At 36.4% G+C, this 10,658-nt stretch overlaps 1 protein-coding gene across 37 annotated transcripts in view; it reads right to left on the bottom strand.

The window, feature by feature from the left end:
• The window catches only part of NRXN1 (neurexin 1), a 1,121,298-nt gene that overhangs the window by 989,464 nt on the left and 121,176 nt on the right, over positions 1-10,658 (bottom strand). The gene's annotated exons all lie outside the window — the stretch shown is intronic.

Raw genomic sequence — 10,658 nt, 5'->3', positions numbered from 1 at the left:
GGTCTTGGAGGTAACTAATTTTTAATTCATCTTTAACTGAAGAATTATTATAGAAGTATTCTGGGGGAGGTGTTTTTTTGTTTTTGTTTTTGTTTTTTTGTAGTGACATGTGCTATCAGTGTACCACAATATCATAGCCCCACCCCCACAACATACCTTATGGGCCTTTTGCATAAGCATTCTGTAAATTATAACACACGATAAAATGTGGCTTACTTGTATCTTCTCTTAATGGAACATCTCTCCTTTAGTTGTGAAAACTTGAAATTCTTTCTTCTCAATACGTCCTTAGGCAAAGGGAGCTGTGTTGGCAAAAGCCCAGAGAGAGATGATGCTTGGCTCAGAGGTGAATGGCTCAAAGACACTTTTAGGATAAAACTGAACTTGTGTGATTTGCTCATTTGAAACAATGAGATTTGGAGTGTTTTAATATAATCCACAAATACAAGACAGTAAGATCTGAAATGCTGGTTGTAGCCCTGAGATTAATAACCTCTAGCAGTACTTATCAAATATTTTAAAATAAGAGACCCTTCCTTTATAGACAATCATGAGAGAAAGCCCAATGTTAAAACAGAGAAAAGGCTATGTCGCTGTTGGAATCAGGGCAGGGGCTCCAAAGTCCTGCTCTTTCTGCACTGGTAAGCCCCGGCAGTGGTTCTCAGGTACCTCCCCAGAACTCTTAGGTTCAACGAGGCATGACCTGAAATCCATTAGCCTTAAAGAATTCTGTGAAATTTAGAACTGAAGAATCCAGTTTGTTCCATAACAGCCATTTGACTGAAATACATGAGACAAGTTAGAGTGGCCAGGCAAGAATACCAGAAATTAATAAAATGAAGCTGGTAGCTTTCACCCTAGGCTTCCTTGCAGCCCCACTCTCTTTCTACTAGGTCTTGAAATTTAGAAAAGGAATTTTGAAATCCCTAAGTATTAAATAGTCCATACGTGAATTTTACAAATGTATCCAAGTTCATATTTGGGAACATAAACGATGGTAAAATGGTTCTCTTCTAAGTAGGGAATGGGCCCGTGTGGAAACTTACGGGGGGATGTCAGAGGTAGTGCAGTAAACTGTTGACGCAATACAAGGAACGTCCTTTTCTATGCTAGAGCTAACTCTCCAGTTTACCTGTTGATTAACTTTAGGCAAAACACTTGTTATTCAGTTTCTTCATCCATAAAACAATGTGTCTGCATTAAATGATCAGACCTTTCTTTTTAAAAAGATTACTAATCTGTATTTTATCTTGATACATAATATTTTTGCTGAGTTGAAATAAACTTTCCTAATTTTCATATTCCCTTTTCATTATAATCTCTATCCTGAGAACCATATTCATATTTTCATCGCTGCTGAATGTGTCTCCCTGGATGTCTTCTTGAACTTGATCTAAGATTAATGTTATTCTCCCGCAGGCACTTTCAGAAGCATAATCCTTCTGGGTACTTACATCCAGGCTCTTCAAGTCGCCTTCAGTTCTTTCCTTTCACTTCTCACATGCAATTCAACTACTCCAATGTCTTCATTCATTCATTTTTCTATTATCTACTTTGTGATTTGTCCCACTGAAAGAACAAGACGCAGGCCATGTCCTAATGAAATTGTAAATCTAGTTTCTCATGTTTGGTCCTTCCCTTCTTTTCCTCATATTATCGTCACAGTTCAGCCCACTTTTATCTTAACATTTTAAACAACCTCTTAGCTTATTCACCTTCTTCTAATGATCCCACCTTTCCTCAGCACTGTAATTTGAAATTCACTCTGCCATTAAGATGTCTTTTTAAAGTGTAACTCTGATAATGGCACCATCCATCCCCAACCCTCTGACACACACTGTGTGTTGACTGCAAAATAAGTTTATAAATCCAGGGTTACAAATGTAGCTATTTAAGGAACCTGGCAAGAAATATAAATGTGTGAATCTGGTTAGGGCACACAGTAGGGAGTAAGAGAGCCTAGGGAAAATTTGGAGAGGCTATGTGCTGCCCAATGACTGTCAAATTCAATTAAAAATAACTACATCTATGAACCAGAAAGCTACCAATTCTTTCATTCCAAACCTCCCTTGCAGCCACATTTGTGTTGCAGCCACACAACATCCCTCACTATAATCATGCTTTGCATGAAGCTGTTCCAATATTTCTAATGACACTGTTCTTTCTTTCAGGTGTCCTGTTTCCCAGTGAATCTATCCTCATTTCTCATCTCTTCCCTGTCAACTACCACTTATCCAAGCACTTTTTTTCCAGTAAGAATTCATCTCTTGCTCTCCTATATGGTCACTATATTTTATATTTTACATATTTATAAACATGACATATGTATTTATGTTCCACAAAGGGCTTTGAATAGAATTTACACATAGAGTTCCCTGGGTTAATGTATTTATTAAAATGGAAGATAAAGTGAATTACTTACTTAAATGTTTAATACTATTGAATAGAAATAACTTTCCCAATATTACTTCATGATTTAGACAGTCTATTAAATGTTTAAGCAAGGCACTAGACTAAGTTTATTAAGACAAATTTTGGAATATGTGAAAAAATATGACCTGGCTAATAGTACAGAGTCAAAGCTGGTTGAATGGTGTTATACAGTGGATTCAGACTGATGTAACAGTGGTGGTTACACTAGGGGCACTAAGGTTATCCTTACTGGCACTCTGAGGACTCTATTCTCTACCACACTTTTTTCCATTAAAATTACCAAGTAGATTAATATCATATTTGTAGATAACACAGGGACAGAATTACATACGACGATTCAATATAGCTTAGTTATATATATGTACTAAAATGGAAATCAGAAGCATTTCTCTTCCTTTGACTCCTCATCTCTACTTTCTCTTCAGTAATCCATACTATAAATGACATCACCATTCACCTAGAGTCTTATCACGAAAACGTGGGAATCAGTCTTGACTCCAGTCATGCCCACATCTTTGTAACTAATCAACCAACAAACCCCATAAACCCTAACTCCTTAGCACATATCAAATCTATTACTTCTTTTTCACCTCTGATGCTAGGAAAATAGTGTAAGCTTCTGGTATCTTTCTTGACTAAATAATTGTTGCTATGCTGTTTTCTTATCTTTGGTTCTGCATTTTTAAAATCTGTTCTCTTGCCAGAATAATCTTTTGAAACAACCAATCTGATCCTGTTCCTTAAGTCTTTCCATCATCTTGACCTTTATCTGTTTCTCCAGTTTCATCCTTTAGGTTCCCTTGTTGCATTAATACTCAATTGCTTGCAACCTGCATTTCTCTTACATACTTACATTATGCTTCTGCCTGAAATGTGTCTACCTGTGCTAGACAAATATAATGACACCCCAATGATGTCTAAATCTTGATCTCCAAGAACCTGTGAATAGGTTGGATTACATGTGGATTACATGTGTTGCGGCTCAGAACATACCCCAAAGTATGGCACCCTGGCACGGTGAGTACTTTGAACTGAAGGAGATCGCGAAAGCCTCAGAAACAAGGTCTCTGACCTTTTCCTGCCCTCCTCTCTTACACCCCTCTTTCTCCCCAGAAGCAAGTCATAGCAACCAGAATTGCATTTCCCCAAGGTCTGTCTAGAAACTAAAAGTCTTCTCCCCTAAAGTAAGCCATAAAATTTAGAAAGGTCACTCTCTCCCTTTTCCCTTAAAGACTCTCATTGCCCTATACTCTGGAGGGAAAAATGCTACACAGAGAAGAATCTGAAAAAAAAAAAGCAGGCCTTTCTGGATATCCCCCCTCAGTCTATTACCATTAGATTATACTCTTTTGTCCAATCACATTTCTACATGGCAGTTCATTCTTCATTGAAACTCAGTATAAAAAGTACACAGTTTTCCCTGGGTATTTGGGTCTTCAACTCTGAAGGTGCCTGTGTTACATGAAACTTTGATTAACTAAGTTTGTTACACTTTTCTCTTGTTAATCTGTCCTTCATTACAGGAGTGTTGGCTGTGACCTTTACGAAGGGTGAGAAAAAGACGCCCTTTTTCTTTTTGCCCTTAAAGATATCAAAGGCAATTAAGGTTGAAGATGTTAATAAAGTTTGCTAATCAGCTGACCTAAAGATAGGGTAAGAACCGTGGACCCAATGTTGTCACAAGCTCCTCACAAGTGGAAGAAAACAGCAGAAGAGGAGTCAGAGGAAAATGTGACTACGGAAGAATGATCTGAGAGATGCAAGGTTACTACTGGCTTTGAAGATGAAAGAAAGGAGTCACCAGTCAAGGAATGTAGGCAGCCTCAAAAAAGATGGAAAAGGAAGAAAGCAGATTCTTTCCTAGTGCTTCTAACAGAAATGCAGCATTGATGACAAATCAAATTTACCCCAGTGAGATCCATGCCAGACTTCTGACCTACAGAAGAGTGAGATAATACATTTATGTTGTTTAAGCTATTACATTTGTAGTAATTTGTTAGGGCATCAATAGAAAACTAATACACTACAATGTCACTCTAGCCAACACTCATCACTCAACAAGACTCAGCTAATGAAGAATGTTGGTTTCTGTAAATAACTTATATTACAGGGCTTTTAACTACTGATGACACTTCCATGTAAATATGTATTCACTTACTGAGCTATAAATCCCTCTACAACAAATACCAAGCCTTATTTATGTTTGTATTCATAGCATCTTGCATAGGACCCTTAGTAGATAATTTACTATTTTTAATGATTGAAGGTAGAATTGAATAGTAATGTTTCGTGTTTTAAAGTGGGCTGACAACATCAACTCTTGAGTAGAGTACAGAAAGGCTGACTTATGAGCAGTTCATGTGGAAAAACTTAGAGGTTTCAACTTACTAAAAGTTCAGTATGAATTGATAAAACAATAACACTGACCAAAATACATACACACATTCACACACACACACACACACACACACACACACACCACACACCACACCACACCCCTACCTTTGATTTTAGGTGGCATTAACAGAAGTATTATTTCTAGAACCACAGAATGCTTCCATTTTACTAAGCCTTGCTCAGATACCCAGGGATAGTATAATTAATTTTAGACTTGGCTTTAAGAGGTATCCTGACAATTAGAGAATGCCAAGATTAGGAGAAGGAGACAACCAGCAAATAGATGGAAAGGTCTTCAGCACTGTGAAGCATGGTTTGAAAGAACGAAAAAATAAAATATGGAAGAGAAAAATCTGAATTTGGGTATAGGAGTTGCTATGGTTTGAATGTGTTCCCCAAATTTTGTGTGTTGAAAACTTAATCCTCAAATTAATATGCTGACTGAAAGTGGGTCCTTTAGGAGGTAATTAGGATTAGATAAGGTCATCAGTGTGGAGTCCCCTTGATGGGACAGGTGGCTTTAAGAAGAGGAAGAGAGACCTGAGCTGGCAGGGACTCTCTTACCCTCTCACCATGTGATGCCCTCCACATGTTACGACGCAGCAAGAAGGCCCCCACTGGTTGCTAGTGTCATGCTCTTCAACTTCCCAGCCTGCAGAACTATAAGAAATAAACTTATTTTCTTTATAAATTACACATTTATGGTATTTTCTTATAGCAACAAAAAATAAAGATGGGGTGGAGAAATGTATTTATAGAAAGTTTTTTTTAAGTGAATGAGAAATTAGACATAATGTTTTTAACTCTAGAGAAAATGAAAACATAGAGCACAGCACATCGGATAAATTCAATAAATATCTTAAGAATCAGCAAAACGACATGCAGATGGCCGACTGGCAATAGTTTCAGTAGGCAGATTTTGACTAAAATAAAGAAAAACTTTTTAATAATTAAACCTCTCCTTAAAACATTATGACTTTATGAGGTAACAGGGTAACAAGTACAGCCTTCTGAAAGCATAAAAAGAGGTTAAATCATCACCCATTACTTAACTAGCAGAGGAGTTTGTTTGAATAGGCATTTGGACTAGGAGACTTCTAAAGATTTTGTCAAATTTGTGATTCCATTATTTGTTAATTAAGTCCTTTTCCATTCTAAAGCAATTTCTGTGATTTTTCTGACTGTGGTAGACTTCACAATTATACTGATTTAAAACACATTACCATCTACTTTCTTGCTCCTAGTTAATTACTATTCACTTAAGTGTTATCTCTGAGTCCTAAAGTGTTAACAGACCTACCAAATCATGTGAGGAATCTACCCTTCCCCCACACCCCAACAAGCTTAATTTTCTCTTGAATAGTTATCTCACTCTCTCATAAGTTTCATATAATTTCAAACTCTCCAAAACACACCCAAGAAGGGAACTGAAGGACAGGAAGGGATTATGTATTTTTTCCATGGTATATTCTCTTCTAATGGAGAAAAGCAATTAGGCAAAACAAGTTAAAAGCAAGCTAAGCTTTTTCTTCTTGAGCAGTGTAGAACAAAAGGCTTTATCTGATTTATGCTAAAACTAGTTCATTGTAAGCAGGATCTTAATACCCTAATCAAGGAAATTTAAAAATAAATTAAAGAAAACATCTCGCCTTTGTTACTTAGAGGCAAAAATTACGACAAAATTATTTCCTGGTCAGCATTCTTAGACTAGCCTCAGCTATTTTTTTTTTCTTGAATTAAGAATAATGAAAATCACCATAAAATGAAACAAAAAAAAGTATCACAAAAATATTTTGCAATTCTCTTTCTGCCCCCTCCCATTTTACTTCCTTTCTCAACATTTGGGATTTAATGAGCTTTAAAAATATGTATACAAAGGATAAATGTCTTTGACTTTTTTGATCTTTCCTCCATGTAGTTTGTGATTTAAAAAGTTGTTTCCTTTCAAAATTAATTTTATTTGACTCATCAGACACCCAATACTCTGCCACATGTTCTACTACTGTGCATTCACTATTCACTAGAAATACATTACACACTTTACTGGTATTCATATACTTCATCCCCATAGCTAAAAGAAATTTTTAGATTTTACTATCTGCATTTTACAAATGAGACAAATGAGTTTCAGAGAGGCCAAATAACTTTCCCAAAGCCACACAGCTGATACATCATGAATCTAGGGTCTAAATGTGGGTCTGCTTAACTCCAGTCTCCATGATCCTTGGCCATGCTTGTGCAACAAGATTTCCTCAGTATCTGTCATGTACCAAGCTCTATCTTTAATTCAAAGCTGAAAATATCAAAGCCCCTGCCTTCAAGGGTATCACATTTTAACAACAGTGACTGACCAATAATAAATGCAATCCAGCTAAAGAACTTTATAATAGAGGTAAATATTAGATATAATGGTTTTCCTAAGAAAAGAATAATCCACTTTTCCTACTTTGGGGTAGGAGTGCCAGTGTGCACAATGACTGAATATATACTGCTAACAGCTGATCTTTGGCCAAAAAAGTAAGATTCAGTCTATCATTGGATTCTGCTTTCTCTATAACTCCAGGTATCAGCCATGCCAAATGTGCTAAGGGCTTCCAACTCTGCATAGATCTCACTGGGGCTAACTCAAGGGCTGGACAATGCCATCTGACAAGTTCCACTGACATTAAAAAATACTTTTCTGGCGTCCCCTATCATCAAATCCCTGCTTAAGAACAGATCCATCAGTTAAAAGTATGTGGCACTTTCAAATACTATCATTTTGATTTATTGCAACAGATGGGACCACTGAGAGATTTATCTTGGGCAAGGGGATAATTTTTGGATCCCCCTCAAATCACATGCAATATGTAACCATCTATGAATAGAGCTTCCCTAGACCCTAAAGTTGCCCTCTCAGGCTGCTGACATTACTCTTTCACATCTATTTCTACTTGGAGAAATGAATAACACCTTGCTCTTGCAGTGACAACATTAGCATCTCGTTTTCTTGTCCCCATAGGAGCTTGACCTTATCACCCTCATCACTCTCTCCCTGCTTTTTCTTGTATTCACACTAATCTTTCAACCACTTCCTTTATAGATTTTTTAAAAAATCTTACCATACATTTCCATATAATTTCTATACCTAAGTCTGTCATTTCTGAATGTCTAATAAGAATACTGTCTATTATTTTTTAGTAGACTCCATGGACCAAATTTCCACCCCAATAAAGCCTGAATTTTGTAGATACAACATATTCCTGTTTTATTTAATGGTTCTTTCTCCACAATTTCCAGAAAAAAGGGTCATTATCATCATCCTTTTCCATTGCATCAAGATATATTTGTGGCAGATTTTAAATGTGAGCTCAGTATTTGCTGTTTAGCTTTTCCTTGTCTGGATCCTTTTTCCATTGTACATTATTGAGAATGATCCTAAAACATATTACAAAGTGTCCATAGGTGGGCATTACATAAAACGTTTAAAAGTTGCCATATATTCAATTTGATTTTTGTTTTGTCTTTTTGTAAAGCACATGGTCTGAACTCTACACAATGAAAATTTTAATGACCTTTACAACAAGATTTGAAAGAGCTCAGTGACATCTTTACTAATGTGAAAACTAACAATTTAGTTTCAGGGATGAAGGGTAGATCTAATTGAATAACTACATTTTTTTTCAGTCCTTTCATAATGGAGCAACTTCTTTTAAAGCAAGTTAATAATTATGCTTTTTATTATCAAAAAAAGTCTTTCAATGCAGAAGCAATATGAGGTGAGTTATCAAGTTGTACATGTCACTGCAAGAAAAAACAAAAATCCTCACCGTGAAGATTAAGTCCTCAGCTTTTGGAGGGCAAAGGTCAAATCAATGAGTTGACAGCACTAGTCACAAAGTGACTGGGCATTAGATCTTCTGGGGGAAGGAGTGATCTCTTTTAAAGTACAGGATGCCAATCTGCCATAACCTAGTGAATAAAACCCTCTGTTAAGTTCCTTGAAAAATCTGTATTTTAGAAAATGCATCCCAGGTGATTGTGGGAGTTCCTCAACTTCAGAATTTAGGGAAGCTCTATACATAGAGGGTTACATGTTGCATGTGATTTAAGATGGCACCAAAAATTATCCCCTTGCCAAAGATAAATCTCTCAGTGGTCCTGTCCTGTTGCAAGAAATCAAGATGATAGTATTTGAATGTGCCACATATTTTTAACTGATTTATCTGTTCTTACACAGGGAGTTGATGACATGGGACACTAGAAAAGTATGTTTTAATGTGAGTGAAACATGTAACTGCTCTGGGCTGTCCCTCTGAGAACTACTAGGTCAGAACAATAGTAATGATCTCAAGGTTTGCACTGATGTTTGAGCAACTGTTCAGATGTTATGACAGGGAAGTGAGCTACTTGAACAGGTTTGATTAAAAAGTGGTTCTCCTCTATATAAGGCTTTCTCTCTATTCAGGGAATAACATGCTTAAAGTAGTTAAACAACAACAACAAAAAAAAGAAATAAACTGGGACCTAACCTAATAACTGTCATTAGTTCTATAAATAATGAGGACAAATGCCAAACCAAAGAGTCCTCACATTTATCAGTCTAGGTGTTGGCTTTCTTTGGGATCAATCACCTTCTCTCTTCTTCCACCTCACTGGTCAGTGCAAATCCAACTGCTCTTTAAGACTCTTAACTTCAGCCAGTCCTCTGGAAAAGAATGCCACTGGTCACTGAAAGTACCGATGGGTCAGTGCAAATCCAACCACACTGCTGAGAAAACAATTCAAAACGCATTTCTGCTGATTGCCAGACACAGTATTGTTTTATTTAAACAGTAAACACCTGAAAGAGCTGTTAAAAGCCATCACATCATTATTTTAGGTCAGTATAGCATCAAACATTATCTGTTCACTGAGTTTAGAGGAAGATTTCTGGCAGATTTTGCTACTAGCAATCTATGAAATCCTATGGTTAACTTGTGAACTAGGGTTTCCCTGTGAAATGGAATCACAATTGGACAATTTAGGGATTTCCATCCCTCTAGCAGCAGTTTAGCCCAATCTAAATTTGACTGTTTCCTTAAATGGAGTAATTTAATTTTCTCCAAAAGTCTACAGATTTTATAATGCCAAGTCCAGAAAATGAAAGGGAAAACTGGGTCAGTTTCCCAGGTAACTCAAGCCAAAGAACAAAATATTGCTTTGAAATTCCTTACAAAGCACAAGTTGTTTTAATTTTCTGAATTATCTTATTCATTGTCTCAGTAGTGTAATTGTATAGTCTATACCTGGGTTATGCAATAAAATAGTATTTTTAACATGAAAGAAAATATTAGTCTCATTTCATAGTTCTGTGAATATCCCTGCATTTTACTTGTTTGAAAGTTAACACGAATAATTAATAGAGAGTACTTCAGCTGCTCCTATTCTGAATGGACTATCATGGGGTCGTAGGTATATGGCAAACAAACCAAACAGAAAGGGAGAACTGCAGTTTTGTGCAATAGGCATTTATATAAGTAGGTATAATATGAATGCAAAAGAACACATCCTGAAAATGGTAGCTATTATTATCCATGTGGCTATATTTCTTAATATAAACCGTGAAAACATACATTCTGAAAAGCTGTGCCTTTACACCACATGTAACAGTCCCACATAAAGCAGAATCTCCTTGGTGATTACAGTAATAATGAATAAGATTGAATGAAACCCTTTACCTCTCACTCTCTTTTCGAAAGGACAAGTAATAGGACATACATTTTAAGCAAAATATGGCCTCAGGCACCGTAGTACTGTTGCTGCTTTTTAATTCGAAGATTTCCTACAATTGTAGTTCTTCAGCACAG

This window comes from Pongo abelii, chromosome 12 (assembly GCF_028885655.2).
Source record: "Pongo abelii isolate AG06213 chromosome 12, NHGRI_mPonAbe1-v2.0_pri, whole genome shotgun sequence".
Classification (NCBI taxonomy): Eukaryota; Metazoa; Chordata; class Mammalia; order Primates; family Hominidae; genus Pongo; species Pongo abelii.
This window is presented reverse-complemented; position numbering and strand designations above follow the sequence as displayed.